Here is a 13,677-nt window from a genome sequence, read left to right as displayed (position 1 = left end):
ACAACAGGAATACTATTTTCATTAGCTTTTCAAATCACTGACATAGCATAAATGTAGGCACTGGAGCTTTTATCTTTTTTAGTGAGGAAAGTCAATTTAACACTGTCCTCAGTTCAGCACAATGTTTCATTTCAGTTCCTATTGTTTAAGTCAACTCTTAACCCCCTGGTCAATATAGCATTCAAGTTACCATGCAATTTCAGTACATGCTTTAAATGCTTTGGTTCAACAGGGACATAGCTTTCTAGTACCAACACTTATCAATACTGTGAATTAATACTATTAATTCAATATTTTAGAGATCAGCAAACACAGTTATTCGTGCCAGTCACTGTCTTCTGTATTAGCTAGGCGTCTAATAAATTCTCATTAAAATATTGGATCACATGAGGTAGTAAAATTACTTTAATGAAAGTGACTTTTATTTAATGGAGAAAAACTGTGAATGAAAAGAAGCAGATGTTGTAGGATAGCATGAAAAAAAAAAAAAGACAATATCTGAAAAAAATAGCTGCTAAATTATCAAGGCGGGAATCTGAGAAAAATAACACTTCAACCAGAAAAGGCTGACTGTTTTTCTTAATATTGAACAGCAGAATGAGCATTTGGACATTTTGGGGTAGAAGTGTATCTTAAAGACATTTCCAGACATGTCCAGATGTACAATTTTGGAGTTGTACAGAGAAGAAAGGACATCATAAATGTCAAATATGTCAAATGGAAGCATTTATCGGGAATAGAAAAGAAATGGTATTTATTGCTTAACTTAGTCCACCCTCCCACTACCTACCATTGCCTGATTTATCTTACAAGTTCTGCTAAGGAACACAGATTACAATACTAGTCATGCCTCCAAAAGTTTTGTCTGTGCTCTGGAACTGGTCCAGTGGGTAATTTTGCTTAAATGAAAGAGAAAACAGTAAATAGTCATTTACACTAAATCCTGCAATTTTGGAAAAGAAATTTTAGGAATTTTCAAAAATGTTTATATATGGCCTGAAATGGCTTTGGAAATTTGAGTCCAAAAGCTGACAGTAAACAAAGCTGTTGTTTGCTATCTAGACTCTTGTGCAAACCTTATACTCTATAGTGAGGCTAATTTGGGGGTACAGTACATAAGTACATCTAAGTGCAGAGGGAAATCAGGAGCCAGGGTACACCAACTGGTAACAGGTTCATAACAAATTGGTTATTAACATGTAATTAAGTTCCTCAAGGTTCCTGCTCTCAGATGCTGCTTCATTTTTTTTCTGGATATTTCTTTTCTATCCTTCTATCCACAAAGAAAGTACCATTCTGTAAACATGAGAAACAATGATGTGGCTATTTGCCTTCACCAGTTGTGTTCTAGTGTATATCTAAATAATACATGAGGATGTAACCTTTCAAGTAAGAATAAAGCTAATTTTTAGGAAATGATGCCTAACATAACTGCATCAATAATTTGAATTCTTAATTTGAATTCGAAACCTCATTGTTCAAACGATATCCCCACCATAGTGTTAGCACGTGTAGGGTTACCACATAGGCACAGCTTGCACAACCTCTGAGTTGCCATGACTCTGTAGTAGCAAAACCTCTTTTGCCAGCAGTAGCCCCTGTCGTCTCATAATTTAAAGGACTGAAGAAGGCTTCAAGGCATAAAATAAATTCTAAATGATGCTGCCCACTTTAATAAGTCATTAAGGGCATAGAGATTAGCCAGATCCAACTGTCATGCAACACCAGGATTGAAAAAGCCATGATATGTCTGGATAAGATCTTAAAGAACACAAGGAGCGCTCTAAGGGCTCTGGCAAAGGAAGGAAATCTTAGCTGGCTGTTTAATTTATGTTAACTAACCAGATACTACGTCTGCCTCATTTAAAACTACTTTCAGAGGAAGAGTAAAAGGCAACTGAAGTGACACAGCAGTAACAAACATCAGCTCTCTCCCTGGGAAACAAGGTACCCTATTTGTCACAGCTAATCTTATGGAAAGACTGTCAGCTAAAAACATAAATTGTCACAGGGTTTCCTCAACAGCCAGGTGAGTAAATAAAATGAATAGGAATTCCTGCCTAGATAACATCTGCTTCTTCATTTTGGCCTGTTCCGTCTCCTCTCCCCAAGAAGTCCTCAACACCTGGGCTCCGTGCTGCCGGGCACACATGCTTCCCCACCTGAAGCTTTCTAACCCTGGCTGCATGCTGTGGAGGGACAAAGGCCTCCAGCACAGCAAGACTGAACTTCACATGAAAAATGTGTGTGTTAACTGGATCAGGCATGAGTTCTTGAAACTGAGGAACAGAAGGAGACTCCACAAATCTTCCCTTTTCCCTATTTTAAAGAATAGTATAATGCATCATATAACATATGCTTCTTAAAATGCACCCATAAGAAATCTAATAAAAAAATGGGTTTTCTCCTTTTATAATTACTATATGAGCAACATAGACATAAGTCAATCCAGAATATTTCTGGTGCTTTGTTTCTTCAACAAACTGAGAATATTGTGAGGAAACACAAATGTGGAGAAAGACTAGCAATTACAGTACTTAACATTATTTGTTTCTGATATGGGTCTTTTAGCAGCATAAAAAAACCCTTCATCACTGGAGGAAGTGGCTTTTATCCTCAATACAAATAATAATGTTTCTGGCTTTAACTATGTTTTACTGAAGTACTAAATATGTGCTAAAGAATTAAGAATATATATAGATTTATAAACCATAATCATCAGAATTGAGAAACAGAGATTCACGTTCTGATCTTTGGCCTGCCTGACATACATTTAACTGTTCTTAGTAATTTTACTGTGAGTTGTGGACTTCAGGAATAATCACATCCCATGTCACCAGAAACCTGACCAACAATCTTTTCATCACCTCCTGTCTCTGTGAGAGTTCAGGAGCAGTCTGAAGGAGATGAACAGCCAAGCCAGCCTGGAATTAAAGCTAAATCCCTTATTTCCACACACAAGAATTCTCAGCGCTTCACAGCAGAGAGAAGATCAGGTTTCACTGCACTGGGAAAAACTCATGTTTGGGGAGCTGTCAGGGAAGCTCTGTTGGGACCCCCCTTCCCACATGAGAGGCGCATCAGATGCAGGCTGTGAAAGAGCCAAGCTCCTTCCTACCAGCTGCTGTTACGTGGCTCTGTTCACTGGTACAGATTGTTAAAGGCAGAACAAGAAATACAAAGTATTTTCTTCAAGTTCAGAATTGTGCTTGTTGTTTGGATTGCACTTCCCAAGCATGTTATGACCTGGACTCATTCTAAAACAGCCATGTAAGCAGTCAGAGCTTGCTCTCTTTCAAGTTACTTGTGTCCAGTCTGAACATTACCAACAAGCAGCAGGAACGACAGAAAAATATTAAGCATTGAAATCCCAAATTTATAACTCACAGATCAAATATGTGATGCCAAGGCATCGAAATCCCCTGAGAACCAGGCTCTAACTGAACTTTAATCAAATCAGTGTAAGCTTCCACTGAAATTGGAGTGTAATCATCGTTCACAGACTTTAGATCACTCAAGTATTTCCAAACTAGATGTCTCAATTTACAGCTGTTTGATAAATATGAGAATTAACAACAATTCCAGGTGCAAAATGCTAAAGAGCAATTGCTGTTAAATCACAGCTCTGGTGATGAATCATCACATTTGGAAGCCACCCATACTCTCATAGATCTGATGTTTGCTGATAGAGCAAATGATTATTAGTGGCAGTAAGAAAACGCTGTTATAACTCTGATTCGTTCTATGAATAAACTTCCAGCCAAGCTTCCCTTAACAACAGCATCCCCTGGAGATGCTGGGTGTGTTAAAGCAAAACTTAAACTCACTGCTGAAAGACCCCAGCAAGTCACACCAAAACAAGGCAGAGAGAATAAAGGACTATTAGTATGAAAGGGACGAAATTGGTGCTGTCCGAAAACACCAAGCACTGAGTCATGACTTTTCTTAGTTTTTGCCCCTTTCCTTGTCTCTGTGCAATCACACAATACTCCATTTCTGCAGGACTATATCACATGGGGTTGCCAAAGGAAACAAAATTCCAAGCTTATGTTTCATAAAGAAAATAGGGTTGCCCTCTTAAACTACAACTAGCAAACCAGCAGTTCCGGCTGCTCCTTCCTCCTTTATGCACTGGGATATTAGGAAGAGATTTCAGTACTTTTTCAAACATTTTGGACACTAACACTTCAAAAAAAAAAATGCAGATGACAGAATTTCTTTTCAAATAAAAATATTCCAAGGAAAAAGCACCAGTGCCAATACGCTTATTGTCATGGCACCTCATGAAACTCTGGGCAACAGGAATTCATGCTGGAATAACTGCTCAGTGAGGGGAACAGGGTGCAGACCTTGCTGCCCACCAAGGATGCCAGAGTGGAGCATCTCTGACCTATTCCCTCTGATACACAAGTCTTTTTGAAAGCTAATCAAATAGCCCAGGCTGCCTCAGGCAAAAAAATGCCAAACAACCCAAACACAGAACAAATAGGAAAAACCTGCTAAAAATGCACAAGATCCAGCAGTCCCAGGGCAATGGAAAAAATGCAGCATTAACCAGTGCTACCTCATTGTACTAAGAAAATAGTTTCTCTTTGGTTATCCAAGATGACATTACAATTATAATAATTCTTCTAATGTTTAAAATACTTCACTGTTCTAGAGGGAGGATCCTGAGAGAGAATTTGGTAATTTGTGACAGAGATTGCATGACTTGGATCCCGCAATAGCAGGGAGTCACACTTACAGAGTTGTATTCCTCCAGCATTGTCAGGCCCAGAGGAACAATGATTATTTTGGTATTATTACAGCTATCTCACTTTCTGCTCCCTCAAGCAAAGTTTCTTTTGTTTTAGTAAATTAGCTAACACCTTTCTATACAGAATAATAGGGGTCTTTCCCCTCTCTTACTGATTTCTCTGTGTGTGTGTGAATAAAGAGGATATTCAACTCTCATCCCAACACAATCAGGGATTAAGACCTCTTAGAGGGTCTGAATAAAATGAAAGATGAACAACATGTTTGTTAGATGTAATAATGTATGACCATATGGAAAAAAAAAAGATAAACTGTCCTTTTCTGTGAAAGAAATTGAACAGATTGCCCAGAAATAGGCAGCTCTTGTTCCCTTTACTGAGGGAAGCAAATGCCGTCCAGATGGAAATTATCAAATGGATCCAACAGCTACATTTTATTCCCAAATGATCTTTGTTCTACTTATCGCTCATTATATTGGAAAACTCTTCTTCTTATAGCCCACGTGCAGTCAAGAGAGTATTAGTTATTGCACGCTCATAGAAAATATTCTGCATTCATGGTTTCCCTGAGGAGATATTGATCTTGTCATGCAAAAAGGGAGAAGAAAAGTGTCCTTCCTAATGGGAACATTCATTTAAGATCTCTGGAATCTGTTAATTCCCCTTAAGCCCAACATGTGACTGAGGGTTACACTGTCCTTGTGGCGCAGCAGTCAACTCTGCAGCCACTTCCTTATGCCCAGGGTGATGAAAAGCCTTTTCAACAGTTCTGCTGCTTGCCAGGTTTTACAAAGGTGAATGTTACCAAGTCCCAGCGAAACCACCTTGAGGTTCTTCAGCTACATTTATTTGTACTCTCCCATGGGTAAATATTTCAATTGGAAATTTGCATTGAATAAACCCAAAATTTAGAAACACCAAGGAATCCTCATCTTTGGCCCTCTATGATTATATATGGCATGTATTATCAAATTCTGTTATATATTTTCAAAGATAGAAGAGGAGGGTTTTTTTTTAGTTTTTCCATCTAAAGTGGAAAGGTAATGAAATCTGGATACCTAAAATTCCTTCTTACAACTTTGAAAGATTTCCGTAAGGTTTTATGTGGCAAAAATCATGTTTAAGCGTTTCCTTTTATAAATTTCTGATTACATTTATCGCATATCCTATTGAGTTATATAAGATCTGGCTATATATTTTGTTAGGATTTTCTTCTAATCAGTAAATCTACAGCAGCACAGTACAGTAATTTTTGAGGACATAAAACTCTTAACAGCTGTGACTGAGTGACAGGATTAGATCAAGAACATCTAATCTAACTGGGCCATGTAATACTACCTTTTATTTCTCATTAATCATTGAACAGGAGTTCAACTTGTGTCATAGGTCTATCAGGTGGGTTTATACATTAGGAAACCCCTATGCAAAAGGGTTTCCAATGTAAAACACACAGGTGGAAATGAAATTCCTTCCACTGATAATCAAGGAGGAGACTGACAAGCACATTGAGACATTTTGTGCAACATTGTACTTGGCAATTAGTCCCAAAACAATTGTTCTGGAGTTGGAAGGAGCCCCCAGTATTAAGCTTCCAGAGTATCCAGCTGAGATGCACAACACATTGCTACGACCTCTGTTCAACAGAGAGCTCAAATCTGACATTTCAAATACGTCTTACGGACAAGACAACCTCTTATGAGGGAAAAGCCAGGGTAGGAAACAAAATATGAATGTTTTTACATTCAAAAAGGGTCAGATTTATCCACAACAAAAGTTATTATTCTTAATAATACTGCTAAGGCAATTGTCTCGGTCATATCCCATTTGTCTATAAAAGGTTTAATTCAATGAGTGTTTATTTTCGTGTCAGAGTTTAGATTTCTTTTCCCCCAAGGACTACCGTTAAACTGAGCCTTCTTCTCAGAATGGTTTATTAATCTGAAAGATATGTCAATCACATTACTCTCTCCCCAGCATCCAGTTTACCAGTGCAAAGAGCAGTACTTAGCAGACATGTCATCTTCTGGAGACTTGCAGGAATTTGAACTATTCCTTTTAATTTCTGAGCAGCAGAAATTTCTCTGTAAAGCTCCCAAGGAAGCATACCAACAAGGGCTTGTTTTAATACCACCTTACTTAGGACACAGAAATTAAGAACACCACAAAAGAGGTCAGAATCCCTCTAAAGGAAACGTGCTTACATGATTTCCCAGGAGAACAGCAGCACTGCAGGTACTAATCCACTGAAGCAAGCTCTCCACAGCCCAGGTTGAATCCATGTGTTTGAACATACTATTTTGTAAGTTTTTGCCCTCTCTTCTGCATTGCCCTATTTTACACTATTCAAGGAGAAGCACACACAACTGAACAGTTCACACATAAAAACCAGTGAATCCAGCTTATTTTTATGCAAAAGTTCCCCAAGTATTAGCACTAAACCCAACATATGCTGAATGGCTTGTTTGATGAATATTGTCTCTGATCCCCTGGGAGCCCAGGAGAATTTGTCAGGTCACCAAGGCTTCAGACCTACATACCCATTTATTTTCCTATTTAATATATTTGTAAAATAGTACCTAACATTAGATGCGCAACATCTTACAGTGAATCCAGAGTTGGTGACTATAAATTTAGACAAAACTATATAATTAATCCAAGGTATAAGTACAAAGGAAAAGCCCTCAGGCAGAATGTTTAAAAAAGAGCTGGTACAACACAAAAGAGAGGTTCCCAAGTGTTAATGAGAAGGCTAATCCGGAGTTGAGAGCAGTCACCTAGGACACAGGAGGAAGACCTCAAGTCTTTTTCCTGCTAAGCACTACCAGATCACCACAACCAAGTCCCATAGAACCATAGTCACATTTATTACTAAAGTGCTTTGGTTGGGAATTGCATTCCTTCTTCAGTGTAGACTTGACATCTGAGGCAGTCCACCTCTATTCATCTCTATAGTCAGTGAGTTGAAAGGGCACCTCTGAAATGCAGATCATCTTGCCTATTTTAGACTTACATAATGATGACATGAGTCTTGTCCTGTACATCAAGCGCTGGTTTCCCTTCATGTCTGTCAGGGACCCCAGGAGCCTAACTTAGACTTACACAGGTTCCCAGGAATCCCACTTCCTAGAGCATGAACTAAGCTTAGTTCCTAAACACATGATAACAAACTCCCTGCTCCCAGGCAGACATCTGACAGTGACTGCTGTGACGGTCTGCAGTGTTGGCTGAGCTGCAAGCACTAAAGAGCTTAATTCTGTAGCCTAGTAAAGATATCGTGTCACCTGAGATGAACCAGGAAATGTTGTGTCCACATGCAAAAGTCAGTGCAAATCCCAGTCTCACAGAGAAATCTAAAGTACCAGAATATGCTGTTCTTGGAAAGATGCAGATCATAGAATCATAGAATAGTTAGGGTTGGAAAGGGACTTAAGATCACCTAGTTCTAACCCCCCATGTCAGATATAACAAGCAGTGATTTTTTCTGGTTTTCCTAAACATCATCACATGAGGTACTTTCTGAACCCAGTACAGACCACCTAACAACCTTGCTTGCACCAGTTGCAGCTTCATTTCTTAGCTTTCAAAAACTTGAAGAGGATATTGCCTCCAATATCCTCTCCAACACTCACCCAGGGCCAGCCACTTGACACACACCATATTCCCTCAGAACTTCTTGCAGAGCTCCCTCTCTGGTCACCTGCAGGCTCATTTTGAAAGAAATGGTTTCAGAGATTTATCACTTGAGCAGCCACAAGGACAGGTTGGAGCAGATGGTAATTTCTATTTGTGGATAGGAGAAAAGGGGTAAATTAGGAGGTGAGGTCATAGAATCATAGAATAGGTAGGGGTGGAAAGGACCTTAAGATCATCAAGTTCCAACCCCCCTGCCATGGGCAGACACACCTTGCATTGAAATTAGGCAATGAAACCTTTGCGGTCATCATAAAAAAATACATGACCAAGACCTCTACCTCCCAGCTCAGACTTGGGAATTGTCCTCCATGAGACCATGTCTTAATTTAGTGTTGAAAATGTTCAGTGTGCTCTTAATGAAACTTCTTTATATGGATCTTAGCTTTTTTACACTTCTGCTCACCAGCTATAGCATACAGACAGCACAGAAGGCATCCAGATCATATAGGAGCCATATAAAGCATATTAGTTATTTGTTTCTGCCCAGTTCATGTGACAATGTGTATGCTCATTCATAAACCACTGTTTGCAAAAGATCCATGGTCCACTGAAGACCTCTAATTAACTGTTCATCCAGAAGCTAATTCATCTTGGTGATCATATCCAGCACAGAAAAGGCATGTAAAATTTTAAGAGTGTCAGAGGTAGGCAAACCTCAGCCCCTCAGTATCCCCAGAGCAGCTACATGGTGATGTGCAGTTTCTGCTACAAATCAGCTCCTGTGAGACAAGAAAAGCTTTTTTCCTCCCAGGAAAAGCTCCCTTCACAATCAGCCACAAATTACCAGTGCCTTCCAGCTAGGCAGCCTCACCCCTAGATGTTAAAGCACACTCACCAGAAGGGACAGCCTGCAGACAGCTGGAAACAAAGATGTGGCCCTGAGAGATGGAGTCGCCTGCCCACAGATGGAAAAGCAAAGAGGCAGCACCCAGCAGATGGTGGGGGCAAAGGTGGGCAACAGGAGATGGCCACATCCTCCCTTTCTAGCTGCAGCTTTCGCTAAGAATAAGAAAGAATCACTTGTGACTTTCAGCCTTGGAAACACATTACAAAAAATCAACAATGTGCTCCAGGAGCTTCCCACTTACAGAAAGCTTTGCCAGACAGCCATATGCTGAGAGGCCACAGCACTTCAATGCTTCTCACTCTTGTCCTGATACAATTATTACAAGCCCAATGGGAATAAACTTCAAGGAATTCTTTACTGAATTTCCCCTTTACTCTGCTCCATGTTCTCACACCATGACCAAAAATGCACTGACCAGGCAGAACTGAAAACATCTTAATTTCTGAGTAACTGCTGATTAAATGCTCCCACTAACCCACCAAGAAAAAGAACTCTCTCTCCATCCTTAGGTATTTGACCTTGTTCACTAATGGCTTGAATATAAACACAGTTTCTGTGTCTGAGAAATCAGGCTTACAGCTGCTCTGGATCACCAGACTGAAACCCAGCTGCTGTGGCACCCCAGTGAACCTGACCCATTATCTGTAATAAGATTCTCTAGCTCCTTTGTTGCCTTCTCCTCTCGCCCCCTATTCTTTTTAAGAGCTGCTTACTTCACAAATCCTAACTTTTTCTCTTAAGAACTTCCCATGCTGCGTTGATCTTTACAAAGGCAGATAGGTTATTGTAGAGCCATAGAGTACCAGGTTGGAATGGACATCAAGGATCATCGGGTCCAACATTTGCAAGTAAGCATGACCTAAATTAGATGTCCCAGCACCCTGTCCAGCTGAATCTTAAAAGTGGAATCCATCACTTCCCTGAAGAGATTATTCCTATGGCTGGTTGTTCTCATTGAAACGAGAAACAATTCACCTCTACTGTCCAAACAGAATCTTCCCAGGAATAACTTGTACCCATATCCCTCTTTTCCATGTGACTACCTCTAAAAAGGAGTCTCCGTCTTCTTTGTAGCCAGCCTTTAAATACTGGAACATTGTTATGAGGTCTCATTTAGCCTTAAGTGCATGAAACATATTGCATGAAATACAGCAGCGGCTACAGTTTGAGAGATTTTTAACATGGGTACAAGTCTGTTCAGCTTCCTTTGTGGCATGACATTTCCCCTAGTGGTGCCTAACTCTTACCCAGTAAAGGTTTAATAGTTTATTGCATATAAAAGCAAGACAAAAATTATACAACCACTCATCTTTTTCCTTCTCCTCTTTCAACATCAAAAATCTGTTTGGGGCAACTGTCCCCCACTGGCTTGGTACCACTGTCATCTGTGCTAGGGCTGGCAAGGTGGGGCACACAAGTAAATTTCCTTCTCATGGAAACTATTTGAGAATGTATATGGGAAAGGGAAGACAGATTGACATTTTTTAAAAGTCAATTTTAACCCGCAGTGGAGTCAAGGTACAAGCAGAACTTCTGTTGCATAGTCTTATCTTAGTTTCCTCTTAAGGTTTAAATTCAGTCTTTAAAATTTATAATAAATAATAATAAATAATAAAATAAACCAGTCTCTTCTCATATCCTTACTTCTGCTAGCCAATCCCAATGGAGTGAGAAGAGAAAAAAAAAAAAAAAGGAAAAATCTGCAGAAAGTTATTACTCCCTATTATTTTATAGAACCTTTATTTATGCCAAACCCCATGCAATTATTCAAATATATATATGCACATAAATATGTTATGTATACTTATATGCAAATGAACTCAGAATTCTGTGGTTCACCAATATCCTGACTGATAGGATCAAAGATGTAGACAGGGAAAAGACAACATTCCTAGCTAAATGTAATAGGCCAAGGTTTCTGAAATAGTCCATTTTCTGCCCTAGCCCTTCCTGTTCTCTTTATTTGCAAGAAAAGAGTACTGCAAGAAAGATGGACTTAAGTGAGTTCTTCCTGAATTCCACCTGAAAGCTGCCTGACCTGCTGGGAACACAGTTATGCTAACAGACATGGGAGTTTCTTGATTTAATCAGACTTAAAGAGAAAAGTCTACATTGTGGAAATCTGTCACACGTTATCTGGCTTTAATTAGGAGCTCTAATATCCTTCAGCTTAAAGGCTAAATTAAAAAGCTGTTACTAAGAAGATATTAGATAGTGTTTTCACAAATCAGAAATACAACCCCAAAAATGCAAACAGGAATTACTAAGGACTACAGAAATACTTATTATAGGGAACTTGGTTTTGTTCTGACTCACGCAAATATCAGTCCTGAGAATTGAAATGAGGTACCATGGGCTGAGCATCAGATCTGATCCCCAAATCTCCATTGCATGTAAAAGCTTTCTGTAGCACAGGATGAGCAATAGATGGGAAGTGACAGGCTTCCAGAGCAAACCCTCTGCGTTTTCTACAAAAGTCAAATTTCCAGAAGAAACTGGAGTGGACATTGGCATGATTTACTTTAAAGACACTGAGGTTTTGGTTGTCAGATTTCAGTTCCTCCCCCAAACTACATTACAGTGCATTTGTAGCCTCAAGTACACCATGAGTTTCCTTTTAAAGTTTATCTTTCGCAAGATAGATAGTGCTTTAAAAAGGACTATGCACCTTTCAGGTTACTACTTCCACGTATCTCATTTACATGCTATACCTAAGAAACAATTATGTTAAAAGTGCAGAGAAAAAGGGCAGCTTCGCTGTTAAAATGAGATTTTTTTGCTTTGGTACTGGGGAGTTCAAGTGTTGAAAAAAAGAACTGGGCTAATATTGCCTAAATATGTTAATAAACACTCATTTGATGTGAACTATTGGTCCTAGCCAGTAATTTTCTGTGCTGTTTCAAGCAAGTTCTTTGTAAGTGAAAGGGTCTGAATGGGAAGCAGGCACAGTGAGCATCTGTCAGCAGGAAGCACACCATCATCCAGCTTCGTTCCGAGTGTCCTGATCATTCATTCACGTATAGTGCCATTTGACTCAGGTGGGTGCATGGATGACAAACAGCAGATCACAAGTGATTCAACACCAGTCAACTGTTTAGATGTCAATGTAAGCCCATTGCTACTGATCACCCTCAATTTCAAAATCCCGCAAATCATTACAGAACAAGGGCCTGTATTAATTATTCTGTATGAGTCACTCAGCAAGCTCAGACTCCCAAAGGACCTCAGTTGGCACGACACGAATATATGAACCATCTGGCCTGCCACTGTACATCTCCTAGCTGGTTTCCGTAAATGACTGTATTTAAAGAACTTGAAGGACCTTGTTTGATGGTGCAGTGCATCATCTAATCTTTTTGTACATCAATTAGCACATAATTATTTGACATAATATGACTATCACTTTTCATTTGCCTGTTCTGTAGTGGAAATAAATGGAGCAGGACAGAGGTTTGAAAAAGCTGACCCACTCCAAATGGATTTCTGTTAATCTATTAACATTCCTCCACTTTAGTGTCTAAAACCTCACAATTTTCCTTAGGAGAAATGAAAAGGAACTGAAACATCTGGCCAAATAACTGTGGTATGTGCACATATTTAAATGATGCTTTGTAGTAGTAGGAATGAATGTCTTAAACATCAAAAACACAAGAGGCTACAGGGTTTTAACTGAAATTGTGACTTCTGAAGCCAAGTTACAAAGTGCCATCATAACATCTTTTTGCTTGAGGAATTAATTGTTTGAGTCCATTTTGCATTACAGTGCTTCAGTGCAGGTAATATGTCTGTGTTTGTTCCCCCATTTACACCTGTGTGTATTTGCAGCCCTTGTTCAGGAAATTGTTAATTCCAGCAGGAGGAAGAATGGGGCCAAATAACCTAATTAGCTTAAAATGAAGCCTGATAGTTTAAAGTAAACCACACTTGTCTTTCTTTGACAAGGGAATGGACCAAGAAAGGCTTAATTTCATGGTAAGTTGCTATGGTTGCAACCACAAAGGAGATAGCTGCACTAGGATACCAAAGACTTATTATATTATTATTGCAGGATATTATTATTAATAGCCTCACTATTAGCACACTTCATGCATTATGATCTGACCTAAAGCCTGAACTACCAGGCTCTGTATTTTACTGTTATCAAGATAAAGCTCAAAAAACATTCTCACAAGAACTAGTTCTTAAAGCATCATTTTATCAATATTGAAATTTTACCATGTTAAATATTTACAAGTGGTTTTGCACATCAAAATATCTTATGATTTGAGAAGGCAGCTGATGGCTGGGTATCAGGTATATGTCTTCAGAAGTGCTGCCCATGTATCAGGAAGAAGGGAAAGACACATGAAAGCAGAAGCCCAGATTTTGGAACCTCACTGGAGT

At 39.2% G+C, this 13,677-nt stretch overlaps 1 protein-coding gene across 2 annotated transcripts in view; it reads right to left on the bottom strand.

Moving 5' to 3' along the window:
- The window catches only part of CUNH4orf50 (chromosome unknown C4orf50 homolog), an 81,837-nt gene that overhangs the window by 30,531 nt on the left and 37,629 nt on the right, over positions 1-13,677 (bottom strand). The window lies entirely within an intron of this gene.

Source organism: Neopsephotus bourkii, unplaced genomic scaffold (assembly GCF_033783945.1).
Source record: "Neopsephotus bourkii isolate Nb327-2 ecotype Australia unplaced genomic scaffold, CSIRO-AGI_Nbou_v1 NB_1780, whole genome shotgun sequence".
Classification (NCBI taxonomy): Eukaryota; Metazoa; Chordata; class Aves; order Psittaciformes; family Psittacidae; genus Neopsephotus; species Neopsephotus bourkii.
The sequence above is the reverse complement of the archived record's forward strand: the minus strand, read 5'-3'. Positions and strand labels throughout refer to the sequence as shown.